The following is a 14,649-nucleotide window of genomic DNA, read 5'->3' as shown; positions in this document are numbered from 1 at the left end:
GAACTACACTGCTGGGCTGGGATCCAGCTCCCGCCCCTACTCCACCCAGACAAAGCGCTCATAATCATACCCTCCCACAATGGTGTGTTGTGAGATGCCAATGTGATAATGGAAGTGAAAGAGCTTCGTCAGCTGCCCAGATGAATGCCCCTGGTCATTAACCAGTTAATCTGCCTGAAGCTAGTCCCCCGGAGGCTGGGGGGGCGCAGAAGGCTGGGACACAGGGTGGGCACCGCAGCCATCTAGAGAATTCTTGCAGCGCACCTCAATTCTGGGTCACTTTTTTTTCAGGGAGAAAGCCAGCTTTGAGGGCTTAGGCCCGCAGTCCTTCCTGCCACTCTTCTCAACCCACACCTCCTCCCTCACCTCAGGCAGCTGCTGGGCACTGCCCCAGCACTGGCTGGCCTGGGCTACTTCCCCAGGGGCCAGTCCAGGCAAGCTGGGGCAGCTCAAGCCTGTGACTCAGGACCTGAGGCTGAATCCCGCTCACGCCCGCCTCCATGATATTCAGAGGCCGTGACTTCCCTTCTGTGAGCCTTAAACTGCACATTAGTAAAATAGGCGCAACGAGAGTACCCATGAGTTGTGGGAATTCAAGGACTAGAACTTTATACAGCGCTTGGCATAGAGCCTGGCCCCTGGCAAGGATTCAATCAATGGTAGTCAGTATTTTCAAAAAGTGCCTGGGCCCAGGCCGCCTCCTGATAGAGGCCCCGACTTGGAACACAAACCGCTCCCACGCCGTTCCCCGGCTGCACCCGGATACACCCGCCCTGGAATGCCAGCGTGGGGGCCCCAGGGCTACCCGCCCGGAGCTGAGAGGGGCAGGGCAGGCCAGGATTAGGAAGGCGCTGAGCCGGGGCTGGGGCGTGGCCTCACCCTACTAAGGCCGAGGGATGGGGTGGGCACGAAAGAGAAAGTGAAGGAGGCAGGGGCGCTGGGAGGGCCCGGGAGACCGGGAAGGACGAGGTAGGCGGGAGCTGGGCGGGACCGTTAGGCAGCGCCGTGAGTGGGCAGGGCTGGAGCGGCGCTGGCTTCATCCCCTGTGTAACCTGGGGGCGGGGCTGCCGGGATAGAAGAGAGAAGCCGTAGCGGGGCGGGGAGAGGGGCGGGGCCTCAACTCCAGCAGGGCCCGGCGGCGGGGCTGGTCGGTGTAGGGCCATAGCGGGCGGGGCCTGGCCGGCGGGAGCGCACCGCCTTCTCAAAGGGCTCGGGGGCGGGGTCGGCGGAGGGGCGCCGAGGGGGCGTGTCCCCGGGGGGCGGGGCCTGCCGAGTCCGCGGCGTTCCCCGGCTGCAGCCAGGAGGGGGCCGAGGAGTGACTGAGCCCAGGGCTGCGCAGTCCGACACTGACTGGGGCACAAGCGGGCGACGCTGGGCCTGCAGCGCGGAGCAGAAAGCAGAACCAGCAGGTGAGCAAGGGGGCAGCAGGCCGGGGGAGCCTGCCCGACAACCAGAGGCAAAGTTAGTTTTGACCCCCGCTTCTGCGGTCCGTCTCGGACAGCTTTCCTCGGAACTAGTGACAGGTCGGGGCAGCTGGTGGGTGAAAAGGAGCTTTAGCCCCCAGTCCTGAACCCCCAGTTCTCACACTCGGGCTTGCACCAGCTGCGTGATCCTGGGTCCGTCCCTCCACCCGGCTCTGGACCTCCCAGGTTCCAGCAGGAGGAAGTGAACCAGATTAATTCTACGCGGCCGTTGCCCTTTCTCACTTAAAACGCCGGAAGGTGAGAGCTGGCAGGTGAGCGCAGGCTGCAGGTCGCCACAGGTGTTCCCTCTGCAGTTGCCCTCTGCAGTTTCTCTCCCTGCAAAATGGGACTAAGAGAAGCGAATTGCTTTAAAGAGTGCACTGGTTGCTCGGTTGGGGCTCGTAACCCATGAACTCTGGGGAACAGGAGGCCAAAGCAAGGAGGTTCCATTTCCCGCCTCACCTGCTTCCCACAATTTCTGACAGTTCAGCTGAGTCGGACCCCCTAAGACTTCAAGTTGGAAACGCAGTGGGGCTTTTCCAGGTGAGCTGGCCTGAGCAGGGGGTTGGAAACGGGAACAGTTCTTACACTGGTGACTGGGGAAGAGAAGAGAAAACGCCACCAATCCTTGCGCCCAGGGTCAAGCCCAGGGCCCCAGTGGCTCTTGCAGCATACCCAGGGTTAATTTCTTGGCTGACAGGTTCTGTTCCTGGTGGCCGTGGGTGCTCTGTGCTGGGCCCCAGTAGTGGGGCAGCCTAGTTCTGTGGTCAAGGGCCTGGGCTTTGGGATCAAACTGATTTGGATTCCATTCCCCCTCCAAACTTCAGTTTCCTCACCTGTAAAACAGGGATAATGGCAACATCCAATGGCAGGAGCAAGCACTAAATAGAATACTGTGTATACACTACTTAGCAAGGCGCCAGGAAACCAGTGAGACCTCCGTCCGTCCGTGACAGCTGCTTTGATGCGGATGGGCAGGCGATGGGCTTGCTTCCTATGCGGAATAAGCCCTTTTTTTTTTTTTTTTTTTTTTTTTTTGGAGAGATGGGGTTGGCTACAGCCCCTCCTGACCTTGTGAGAGCCAGAAATTGCCACCTGCTACCAACATCACTCTATTTAAGGGATGAGGACTGTGTCATCTGGAACAAAGAGTGGCTGAGTTTTCTGTAATGTTGCTTGAGGTTGGTGAGTGTTGAGTTAAATACGTCTAAAAATGTTTACTGAGCACCTACTATATGCTAGAGAGAGCTAGAGGTACAGAGGTGAACTAGCCAGACCTGACTTGCTGACAATGAGGGCTCCCCCATCCCTACCATGTCCCTGTAGAGAGGATCAGTCACACCCAGGGCTTATGACCAGATGAGATTTCATGGGTCTGTGCTGCCCTAGTGGCTGGAATCCAGCTATACCATTGCACACTTGGCTTGGGATGGAGGCGAGGGGCAATGTGGGCACCTGATATGTAAGCAGGGTTGGGCACCGAAGGACACTGAAGGTGCTGCATTATGTTGGCTCCCTGCATCTTCTGGGAGATCAGCTGTACAGTATGGAACAAACTGGAAAGTGCTGTGGGACAGAGATGGATTGGCGGCTGCGCTGTGTGCAGGAGACCGTGTGTGTATGTAGGGCAGGGGGAGGTGTTCAGAAGAGTGAGACACTTGAGAAGCCAGGGCAGGGGGTGGGGGTAAGGAGGCTTCCTGGAGGGGGTGAGACTTGAATAGGACTTTCTGCCTGGGCTCCTGGTCCTGGTTTGGCTTGGATCAACATGGGACCACAGTCTCTCCAAGCACTGAAGTGGCATAAACTGGAGTTTGGTATGGTGGGGAGGGAGAGGGTCTGGTAGGTGGTGCCTGAGGTGGGGAGGAGGAGACGTTCATTTCAACAGAGCCTACCTAGTGAGCCTTAAAAGAAAGCCCTCGCCATCACCACCTCCCCTTCCCACTGGATGAATGACAAGCAACCACATAAGGCTTGCGCCCTCAGGTTGCTTACCATCCAGGAAGGGGCTTACACAAGAATACCAGTGACTCTGATGCAAGATAAATGAAAAAAGGATTAGAGGGATCTTCAGAGCCTTACAGACTGGGAAGATTTCGGCACCCAGAATGAAGATGGTGTCTTGGGGAGAGGAAAATGCCTAGGCAGAGGCAGGGAGGTCAACCTGTCCTGAGAAGTCTCAAGAAACTGCTAGGTTGCTCATTCTGGCTGAAGTTTGGGACTGTGTGGGGATACACAGTGGGACCAGTAGGTGGAATCAGCTTACAGAGGGCCTTGAATGCCAGGGTAAGAACTTTGGATCTGATTTGCAGAAAGTGGGAGCCACTGAAGGTTTCTGAGGAGAGGAGTGACACAACAGAGCAGCACTTTAGGAAAGTCAGTCTGTGCCAGATGTGCTGGGGTGGAGGATCCAGCAGTCAAGGAATAATGAACCAATGGCTGTAGTGACAGGGAAGAAGGGGTCTGGGTGGCTTTGGGGATGTCTGCAATTGGGAGTGAAGGAAGAGACACCAGTCATGGGGATAGCGAAGGCGCCACTGGAGGGGTGGAAGGGGACTGTTCCAGCACCTTTGCACTTCTTTCTCCTCCCCATCCTGTCTGGTACATACCAGGGGCTCAGGAAGGTGGCTGGATTGGGTGAGTGGTGGGGGCACTGGGAGGGTGATGAATGCTACAAGGGGGGGGGTTGCCCATGAAGGGGAGGCATCTGGGCCAAAAAGTGGGAGCCTGTGCCAGCCAGCAGTAAGTTTGGGAGTGGGGGCGGGGTGGTTGGAAGAAGTGCCTGCTGGTCCCTCCTTCCCATCCCAGCCCAGGGAGGGTAGGGGTGAGAGGTCACCATGTGCTATCTCTGGCAGTGGGTGAGCAGTCAAGGTACAAGTTTCCCACAGTAGGGGGACTGGGGCAGGATTTTGGCTTCCCTGGGCTCCTCTGAAGTTTCTGCTATGTGGGGGTGGCCCCCTCTGTCTTGAGGCCTCACACTTTAGAGTCACAGCCTGGAATCTCCCATCACCTATCCCCTTCTACCCTGGGGTTCCCCCAAGGACCAGACAGTTCCCACTCAACCCATAGCTGAGCAGCCCCAAGTCTTGAGTGTTCTTTTGGATTTGGAGCATCTGGGGCCAGCTGGCACCCCTGCTTCTGGTTTGGCCTTGGCCTTCTGCTCCAAACCGTTATACCCACTTCCTCCGCCCCACGGGAAGCTCACGGGGGGCGGTTATGACTTAATCAAGAAGATCAAACGGCCAGAAGCTGGCTCTGTGAGAGGTGGGAAGGGAGGGAAGAGCCTGGACTGTTTGGCCTCGGCCTCTCCGTGGGACAGGACCCGTTTAATCTTAGCAGGAACTGCCCTACCCACCCGCTTCCCCTCCACTAAGCCGGGGTCTGAGGAGCTGGGAGGGGAAGCCCAGAGGTAAACATGGAGCGAGTGGTGTGGGACGTGTTGCTCCCCTCGCCCCTGACGCTGCCCTGAGAAGAGGCAGACAACCACAGACCTGGGGCCTCTGCAACAGGCCCAGCTGCTGTCTCTCAGAGGCTGGCTGGCTCCTGACTCACCCCCGGGCTTCCCCTCCACTGTGGTTTTCCTGTCAGCAGCTGATTCACTGTGCTGACAAGGAGAGGCAGCTGATAGAGGAAAGAGACCCATGTTCTGGTCCTTGGAGTTGGCTCCTGCTCTGCTGTTTGTGTGTTGTGTGACTTTAGATAAGTTTCGTCTCCTCTCTGGGATTCCTTCCCTGACTTGCGGATGCCCCATTCTTTCCTTGGCTCCCAGGGAGTTCTGGGACCTGGGATCTATCCTTTGCAAAATAGGGCGTATCTGTGAACACCCACCCATACTCAGGCGTGCACACACACACACAAACAACCCCAACACAGTGGAGCTGGGCAGCTCCCCTCAGACAGAGCACTTGATCCTGCCTCCCTGTTCTTACCTTGTTTCCCCCACCTGAAGCACCTTTACCTACCTTCTGCCTGTTCACAGATTAGAGAGATGATGGTGTGGCATGGCAGTAAAGCACTGGACTTTAGAGTTGAGATCTCGGCCCTGCCAATTTCTAGCTATGCAACCCTTTCTGAGCCTCAGTTTTTGAACCTGCAAATGGGGATAATGATGGTCATGGCTTCATAGGGCATGAGCAGAGGACAAAAAAGTACACATGAAATGCTTAGAATTGTTATCCCTAGCACATAGTAAATGCTCGATAAAGGAGAGCCGTTGTTGTTTGCTGCGTCTAGTTGGTCTTTCAAGGCTGGTGCCAGGCTCCTTCTCAGGCCCCCAGGGACATTCCCAGAACACCTTCCTTCTGCACAGGGCCTCTGCGCCTCTCCAATACGTGTGTGCCCCAAGACGGCGGTCATGTCTGGCTATGTGGGGTTCTCTGGCTCTTCCTGGGGGCGGCTGGGTCTCCTCACTGTGACGCTCAGCTTCCTGAGGGGCAGTAGGTCTGAACATTGCTGGCTGCTTTTCCCAAGCCCCTCCTTGCCCTTCACCTTCTCCTCTGTGCTTGTTTACACTGTCGCTTTGTGGTGTGTGACGTGTTTCCACGAGCTCTCCTGGACAGGCACTGCCCTGTGCTGTCTGTATCTCTGATTCCTGGCACACAGCAGGCACTTGGGGATCGATGACTGAATGAATAGGTAAGTGGTTCTCTTGGGTGGGGTCGGGGGTATCAGCAGGACCCAGCTTGGTGCCAGATACCAGGTGACTCCTTGGCAAAGGCAGAGCCAGGAAGCAGGACCTGGATGCCGCTGCCCGGCGCTTCAGGTCCGCGGGCCCCACTTCTGCAACCTGGATCCAGGGAGATGGGAACGCGCTGTCTGTCCTGGGATTGCTTTCGGCAGAGCTTCTGCTTCTCTGCTGATGCCTGGCCTTTACCCTCCTGAGAGGGGAGCAGCATGACTTCCTTCAGCCCCAACCCAGTGAGGGGCCACTCTGGCCTTTAGTGAACTCTGACTCAGCCAGAAAGAGCATCTTGGAGTCCACAGTTGTTTGTAGAAGGTGCTGCTATCCTATGGGGACTCAAGCTGGGGCCTGGAGAAATGGGATGGTGGCCTCCAGGAAGCCCATCCTGGACATCATCCATGCAGACCCCCAGGTGGGCAGCTCTAGGAAGCCCTACTCTCCCCTCTGGCCTCCTACCCTGCAGGGGAGGCTTTTGCCCCTTCTCTCTCCCCCTTGACTTTCCCTGCCTTGTGGACGGGTGATCTGGTGTGGGAGCTGTTCAGAGTTCTGGGCCTTGGATCTCAGGGTCAATGTATAGAAGTGAACAATGCCCTGAGGGCTGGGCATTAGGAAGCCCGGGTTCAAATCCTGGCTCTGCCATGGAACTACAGCGTGACCTTGGCCAAAAGAGGTGACTTCTAGGCTGGTTTTCTTCCTTTTAGGCAGCAAGTGCTCCAGAAGCCTTCCTGAGTCCCAGCTGGGCTTGGGCCCAGGGGAGTGGGGAAGAAAGCCTAGGCAAGATCACAGACTCTGGAATCAAACTGCCTAAGGATGATTCCTGCCTCTGCTACTTACCAGCTGGGCGTGACTTTGTGTCTTACCCCTCTGTGCATCAGTTTCAGCATCTGTAAAATGGAGACAACAATAGTACTCATCTCATAGGGTTGTTTGAGAATGACATACGAGCTAATGCACATGAAGCATTTAAAACAGTGCCTGGCACATAGTTAGCACTATGTACGTTCCTGCTGTTTTTGGTAGCGTTTATTTTTATTTATTTATTTTTGAGACAGAGTCTCACTGTATTGCTCAGGCTGGAGTGCAGTGGTGCAATCTTGGCTTACTGCAACCTCCACCTCCTGGGTTCAAGTGATTCTCGTGTCTCAGCCTCCTGAGTAGCTGGAATTACAGGCATGCACCACCACGCCAGGCTAATTTTTGTATTTTTAGTAGAGATAGGATTTCACGATGTTGGTCAGGCTGGTCTCAAACTCCCAGCCTCAAGTGATCCTCCAGCCTTGGCCTCCCAAAGGAATTACAGGCATGAGCTACTGTGCTCGGTGTTTTTGGTAGTGCTATTAATAGGAAGCAGGTTGTAAGTCTTTGAAGAGCTTGAGTGTGGAGATCAGGGGACCTGGGCTCTGTTCCCAGCTCATCTTTTACTTGCTGTGTTACCTTGGGTAAGTTATAGCCCTTCTTGGGCTACAAAACTATATTATCTTGCATTTGCTGCACTTGGATTTTGTAAGTGAGGCACAATGTGATGCCACAGTGGACGGCTGCAGGGTTTTATTCAGGGGAAGGACTCCTGGGGGCCTGGCTTATTCTCCTGCAGCCTAGGAAGGAAGGAAGGCTGTAGGTGGGCAGGTCCCAGCTGCTGCCCTAAACCATTGCAGAGACTGAATGGCAGAGCTGCTCCCTTACAACTCTACTCAATCAGGCCAAAATGTAGACAACTACATGTAATGCACCCGTTATGAAATGCAATTATATAGATTAGATTATAGACCTTTATTATCTTTTTACTTTCCCCTATTTTCCAAATCTACAGTGAGCCCATATTTTTTTATGCTCAAGAAAAAACCCATTCCTACAATGAAGCTATAAAAAACATACCATACATATTTGAACAAAAAATGTATTATACGAACTTGGGATTACATTGAAGTTCTTTTTGTGAATAAATCATATTTTTTCGAAGGAGGGATGGGATGTTGGTTTGAAGTGAATATCAATTTGTCAAGCCTCAGAAGACTTGGAGGGAGTGCCTGTGGTCGTGTCTGTGGCCCTCAACGACCCAGGCTGGGAGACAAGAGTTAGAGGAGTGTAATAGAATAGAAGTGTAATCTGCCTTCCCCTGCGGTGGACACGCCCTGAGTGTTGGGTGGTGTTTAGAAAGCTTTTGAACAGTAGTTGAGATCAAGTGCCTTAATGACCATTCTGAGTCTCAGTTTCCTCATCTGTGAAATAGGGATGGGCTACTGTGAGGGTTAAATGAGCTAAACACACATTGAAGACAGAGCCCCAAATGGAAGCCGACGGAAGAACGTGGCTTTAGATCTGGGGCCCAGAGGGCTTGCTGACTGGCCTGTCCTGGACCTGGCAGAGTTACCCGTCCTGCCACAGGAAGTGCTGGACAGGAACCAGCCTCCTGCAGGACCAGGCAGCAGGAGCAGACAACAGCCCAGACAGAACTCTCCCTGCGGGCAACTTGGCTCTTCGAGGGGCAGGGCCCTACTGAGCCTGCCCTATGTGTCTCTAAGACGAACCAATCATAAGCCACCTGGGGCATGGCGTGAAGCCAGAGGGCGGTGGGGGGGTGGTGGTGGTGGGGGGGGTGGGGTGGGGGGCCGGGGGCTGGCAGCGGAGCAAGGCCTGAGGTGTTTCCCTGGCAGAGGTCCCTCCATTGGGAAACAAATAGAGAGGGGAGTCTGTGTTCCCACGTGTACACATAAACCGTTTTGAATGATACCTGGTATGAAGTAAACACTCAATAAATGTTTGTTGTTGCTGGTAATAATAACAATTGGTAAATTCTACTAGTACAGTTGGAAAACCATCTCCCACTCACTGTCTTAAAAAGTGGAATATTAGAATGCTTTTGCAATGGGACCTATGAGACATCATCGTATATAGAGGAAATAGAAACCGGCAGGGGAGGTTTGATTTATCTGAGGTCATGGAGCAAGTGAGTGTCTAGGCCTTGAGTCACCCTTGGACATGTAGTTAGCCCACCTCCCTGACCCTGGCCTTTCTGAACACACAGCAGTGGGGTAACTGAGGCAGGGAGGATGTGTCCTCTACTCTGAACTAGTCACTTGTTTTCCATCTGAAAGCCCCTCTTATCCACTTTCTCTGCCCCACACCCTCTCCTGGCAGGGTTGAGCAAGTCTCCTTGTTTGCCAGGAGATGGTATAGCATGGCATTATGGTTCTCAAAATTTGTGCATATAGGAATCCCTAACGATCCCTGCAAGTTGCAGTCAGGGAACCACTGGGGCTGTGCCTACAGCTTGGGGTTCTTCTAGCTTCTTAGGCATTGGTGTCAGCCAGACCTAGCTATGGGCACAGTATCTGCTCACCTCTGGGCAAGTTTCTTGGCCTCTCAGAGCCTTGGTTTTTATGAGGATTAAATGAGATAATGCTGGTAAAATGCTTCGTGGCAGACCCAGGGAAGAGTGCACCCTCAATGAAACCAGAGGATAAGGGTGGTGATGATGAACAAAGGCTGTTCCTGTCATTACTTCGGGGGAAATGACAGGGAGTCTTCCTCTCTGAAGGCTGAGGTCCCCAGTCTGGAGTGAAGGAGCTTTCCAGGGTTGTGTGGAGCTCTGGTGGGGGGTCAGCAGAGGCCTTAGGTCTCTGCAGTCTTGGTACCCAGACTATCTGAGCCCAGCCTTGACCTGGGTGCTCTTGGCATAGAGTTGAGGGCAAAATTGAGGGCTTATGTCTAGAGTCACAGGGTCTTAGTGGTGTGAGCAGCTCTGTGCTCCATGCAGTCAACCTACCTGCCCAGTCTGATCCCATGGACCACATCCAGCGTTTGCTCACGCACCTCAAGTCTTGGAGAGCTCATGATTTTTTATTTCTGGAAAGAACTGACTCTTAGAAAATAGGGGATGGAATCTGAGCAAACCCACCCACCCTTGGCTTCCCCATGTTGATCCTGATCTTGCTTGTTGGAATTACACACAATGTGGAAACTCCCTGGTGGAACCAAATCTTGTAGCAGAAGACCCCAGGCCAGCGATTCTGACATAGGAAGGAGATATTTTCTTTTAAAAACTTTATCTAAACCAAATGGCTACCCCAAGAAACCCCCCAAACTTTCTGAAACCCCCCAAACTTTCTGATTATTGAAGAAAGAGGGTTTTTTTTTTTTTTTGTGGAAAAATTCAGGCGGTAAAGAACAGACCTGCAGGAGGAAATAATTGCTCAGAGATAACTGCTGTGAACAGTTTGGTGTTTTGGCCTTAAAAAAAAGCACACACATACCAGATTGGGATTGTACCACACAAACCACTTCCTGCACTGCCACTTTTGACTGAATACTGTATAGGGAGGGTTTTCCCATGTGATTGAGCATTCTCCAGCAAGTTTCCCAGCTCCGTAGTATTGCACCATAGGAATCTGCTGTGACCTGGTTAAGCATTCCCCAGCCGTTGCACATTTAGGCCCTTTGAATTTTTCATTAGTATTCCCCTTGCTATAATGATCGCCTTGTCCCTATGTATATTTTGTACTCAACTCTAATGAGCTCCATGGAATGAATTCCTAGAAGTGGCTTTCCAAGTCAGATGGTTTTTAAACTCAAGGCCAGAGGACCAGAATCTCCCACCCTAACCAGTCTCCCAATTTCGCTTCAGCCCTACTGGTGGGGGAGCGTTCTCTCTGTCCCTGGTTCTAGTTGGCCCACCCACAGGAGGAGGAGGAGCAGGCTTTTAGGGTATGTGTATCTGTGAAAGAGAAGGAGATGGAGAAAGGCAGATAGATATAGGGGAGTGTTTTCTCTTCAATTACAGTCTGACTTTTGACCCTCTCCTCTCTGGGAGCCTGTGGTGTCATTAACTAATCATGGACTCTCTTTACTATTTAATGACCTCTCCCCGAGGTGACTCCTTCCTCCCCAACAGTCTCCTGGAAAGGAGGAGGTGGGAAGATGAGTCAGTGAGGGAAAGTTTCTCCAGAGTGGGTGGTGGGTGTTGCGGTAGTTCTCAAACTCTGATATGCATCAGTCCCTTGGACAGCTTGTGAAAGCACAGATTGCTTGGCCCCACCCCCAGGTTTCTGATTCTGTGGGTCTGGGGTACCACCTGAGAATGTGCATTGCTAACACGTTCCCAGGGAACACTGCAGCTGCTGGCCCTGGACCATACTTTGGGTACCAGTAAAGTAGTGGGATGGGGCGGGGTGGGGTTCTGTGGTGAGTTTCAGCTCCTGGTGCTGCTGACAGTAGGAACCTTGTCCTGTTTAATAAAGGCTCATCTTGTGAGGCCTGAACTCACTTCCCCTCCTGCCCCCACCCCTTCTCCCATGTGTCCTTTGGGAACTTTCTGTGCAGGAGGACAAGAGGATTATCCGCATCTCCATTTTACAGAAAGGAAAATTGAGTCTCTGACAGGTGACCTGCTGTGTCTGAGGATGTTGAAAGTAGGAGGGCTAGTACTGGAACCCTGGCCCTCTCATGCTCCCCACCTCAACTTCTCCAGTGCAGGTCTGGTGTGGAAGCAGAGAGGCCTTCCCTGACCACTGTGCTGGCCCCAAGTGAGGGGCCTGGGGAGGCAGGTTCCTCCACACCATCTCTGCGCTGGGATCTTGCTCCACTTCTTTTTTTTTTTTTTAATTTATTTATTATTATTATACTTTAAGTTGTAGGGTACATGTGCATAACGTGCAGGTTTGTTACATATGTATACTTGTGCCATGTTGCTGTGCTGCACCCATCAACTCGTCATTTACATCAGGTATAACTCCCAATGCAATCCTTCCCCCCTCCCCCCTCCCCATGATAGGCCCCGGTGTGTGATGTTCCCCTTCCTGAGTCCGAGTGATCTCATTGTTCAGTTCCCACCTATGAGTGAGAACATGCGGTGTTTGGTTTTCTGTTCTTGTGATAGTTTGCTAAGAATGATGGATTCCAGCTGCATCCAAGTCCCTACAAAGGACTCAAACTCATCCTTTTTTATGGCTGCATAGTATTCCATGGTGTATATGTGCCACATTTTCTTAATCCAGTCTGTCACTGATGGACATTTGGGTTGATTCCAAGTCTTTGCTATTGTGAATAGTGCTGCAATAAACATACGTGTGCATGTGTCTTTATAGCAGCATAATTTATAATCCTTTGGGTATAAAAATATGGAACGCTTCACGAATTTGCGTGTCATCCTTGCGCAGGGGCCATGCTAATCTTCTCTGTATCGTTCCAATTTTAGTATATGTGCTGCCAAAGCGAGCACCTTGCTCCACTTCTTATCCCCCGACTAACTCTTCAGTAACGTGATCTTCTTCCAAGGTCTAGTGTTCTCCAGCAGTTTATGTTCCCAGTTAGTGTTCTGGGCAGCTTTTCCAGGAAGCCAGGAACTTTCTCCTGTCAAACCTGGGCTTCACCTGGAAGGCACAACAGAGGGAGAAGAGAGAAGCCTCAGTTGTTGAGCATCTAATGTGTGCCAGGCCCTATCCTGGGCACTTTGCAGCCATGATGTCAGGTCAGCCACCCCAGGTAGGGGTTAACACCAGGTCCCATTGTATAGATGAGGAAACCGAGGGTCCAGGAGGTGAAATAACTTACCCAAGGTCACAGAACTGAAAGGGGCAGAGCTGGGCTTTTGATTTCGAACTCAAGGCTGGGGTCTGGTCTGGGACGGCAACAGGTCCTGTTCTGGAGGGAGCCAGAATGTGGAGTAAGCAGCCTCCGCCCCACCCGCCATCCACGCAGAGAGGGTCAGCCCGAGGGTCAAAGCTCTCTTGGGATTCAGGGTCTTGCAGTGGGAGGGCACTGGCTGGTCAGCAGGAGACCCCTTTCAAATCCTGCTCTGCTACTGCCTAGCTGTGTGGCCTGGGGGCAAGTCACTTCCCGGCTTGGGACATCTGAGTCCTCCTTTCTCATAATGATCCCTTATGCTTTATAGCTCTTGGCAGTGGACATTTTCTCATGTACTTATTCCCGATCCCTCAAGCCTTCCAGCACCCTGTGAAATAGGGCGGGCATTATTACTAAGCCCATGTTCACAGAGGATGAGGATGACAGAGCAGTGAGTTGCCCAGAATCCCGTGGGCAGTTGAGGGATGGTGCAAGAGCTAAGACTGGAACCTGGGTTGTCTTTGCAGCCCATCTTGGGCCCAGCCCTGAAGACGGGAGAACTCTTTCTCTCTCTTCTCAGCCTTAGGATGAAGGATCCCAGGGCTTTTAGTTGGGCTGGTGGGTCCCGGGTGCAAGGGGCCCAGGATCCCAGAAAGGGCTGGCCCGGAATCTTTGCTGTTGGCCAAGAACCCATGGGGAGGCAAGACAGGGTGGTCCAGGCTGTCTCTGTTTCTGACTCCTGCCCAGGCCTTGCACATGAGGTCCTTGGTGCTGAGGGGAAGGAGGGGTTCAGCCCAGGTTTTCCTCCCAGCTCAGCTGCTTGCTTCTCCTGGGAACTGTGCTTTCCTTCTAAAATACGTCATGCAGAATTTTCCAGTCTCTCACACGTGGGTGCCTGGGCCCTGCAGTTTCACCTGAATGCCATCACTTCCTCCTAAGTCTTCCTCATTCTTCCACACCTGGCTCCAGCCACTTTCTTCCCTCGGGGAAGCCTTGCTCCTCTGGCCAAGCCAACTCAACTCTCTCGGGTTCTGTGCAGTGGGCGAACTGGCTGACCGGGTTGGTTAACTCCCCAGTGAGGCATGAGAGCAGGGCCCGTGGCTGGTGTGGGTCCAAGCCCCTGCAGGGTCTGGCAGGGCGTGCAGCTGAGTCTGTGCATGCTAGGGAAAGGTTAGCCTCAGACCTGGAACTCTCAGGCTTGTGACTTTCAGCAAGTCACTTACCTTCTCTGAACCCTGGTTTCCTTCGTCGGAAAGTAAGAAAGCTACTTTCCTTGTTGATAACTTCTGATACTTGCAGGAGATAAAGTGCAAAACATCTAGCACTGGCGCCTGGGGGTTCACGGCACTCAGGAAATGCCAGTCCCTCATCTTCCCTGCAGTGGGCTCAGGCTACGTTCTGCCGCCACCCACCCCGACCCCCTTTAGTGGGGGGCCTGGTTGGGCTTGGCCTAAGGCCTGAACTATATCTGCTCTAGGTAGGGGGTGTCCTCGGTGGATAATGGGCCAAGGATTGGGCACAGGGACAGAATCAGGCTGATTTAATCAGACTCTGCCAGTTCCAAGTTGTGACCCTCCCCGGGCACGTTACTAACCCCCCTGAGCCTCAATTTCCAGATCTGTAGAAAGAGATAACTCTGTGTCCTGTGTTCTCAGGATCACACATGATCGGCAAACAGGAGACCAGAGGATGGGGCCCAGGCGACCTGAGGGCGGCCTCCCAGGAGGCTTGGGTCAGGCCAGTGGCTGCTTATTTACATATCAATTTTCCTACTGGGGAACAAATAGTCCCCTTTTCCTCTGGACACCTGGAGGCTCTCCAGGCCCATATGCTCTTGGTGTAGTGCCTGGTTTACTGGGTCGCCCAGGGAAGGAGGCAGCCCCTCTCTGAGCCCCTATCTTCCTGTGGGAAGAGAGCCAGGGAGCCAGCCCAGGTGTGAGGCCCTGC

At 53.3% G+C, this 14,649-nt stretch overlaps 1 protein-coding gene and 1 non-coding gene across 5 annotated transcripts in view; one reads left to right on the top strand and one right to left on the bottom strand.

Moving 5' to 3' along the window:
• The first annotated feature begins 1,257 nt into the window (after nucleotides 1-1,257).
• LOC105471620 (CD82 molecule) overlaps nucleotides 1,258-14,649 on the top strand; it is a 55,817-nt gene continuing 42,425 nt past the window's right edge. For 3 of the 4 annotated variants that reach the window (XM_011724189.3, XM_011724187.3, XM_011724186.3), the window contains exon 1: nucleotides 1,258-1,409. The gene's annotated coding sequence lies outside the window, so the exon portion shown is untranslated. Of the gene's footprint in view, nucleotides 1,410-1,885; nucleotides 2,007-14,649 lie in introns of those variants that run through there. The other variant, XM_071074811.1, reaches the window with a different exon arrangement.
• On the bottom strand, nucleotides 12,252-12,358 carry LOC112424921 (U6 spliceosomal RNA). Its single transcript, XR_003015886.2, has one exon. It is a non-coding gene; the product is annotated as a U6 spliceosomal RNA (small nuclear RNA).

The sequence above is a fragment of the Macaca nemestrina genome, chromosome 12 (assembly GCF_043159975.1).
Source record: "Macaca nemestrina isolate mMacNem1 chromosome 12, mMacNem.hap1, whole genome shotgun sequence".
NCBI lineage: Eukaryota > Metazoa > Chordata > Mammalia > Primates > Cercopithecidae > Macaca > Macaca nemestrina.
The sequence above is the reverse complement of the archived record's forward strand: the minus strand, read 5'-3'. Positions and strand labels throughout refer to the sequence as shown.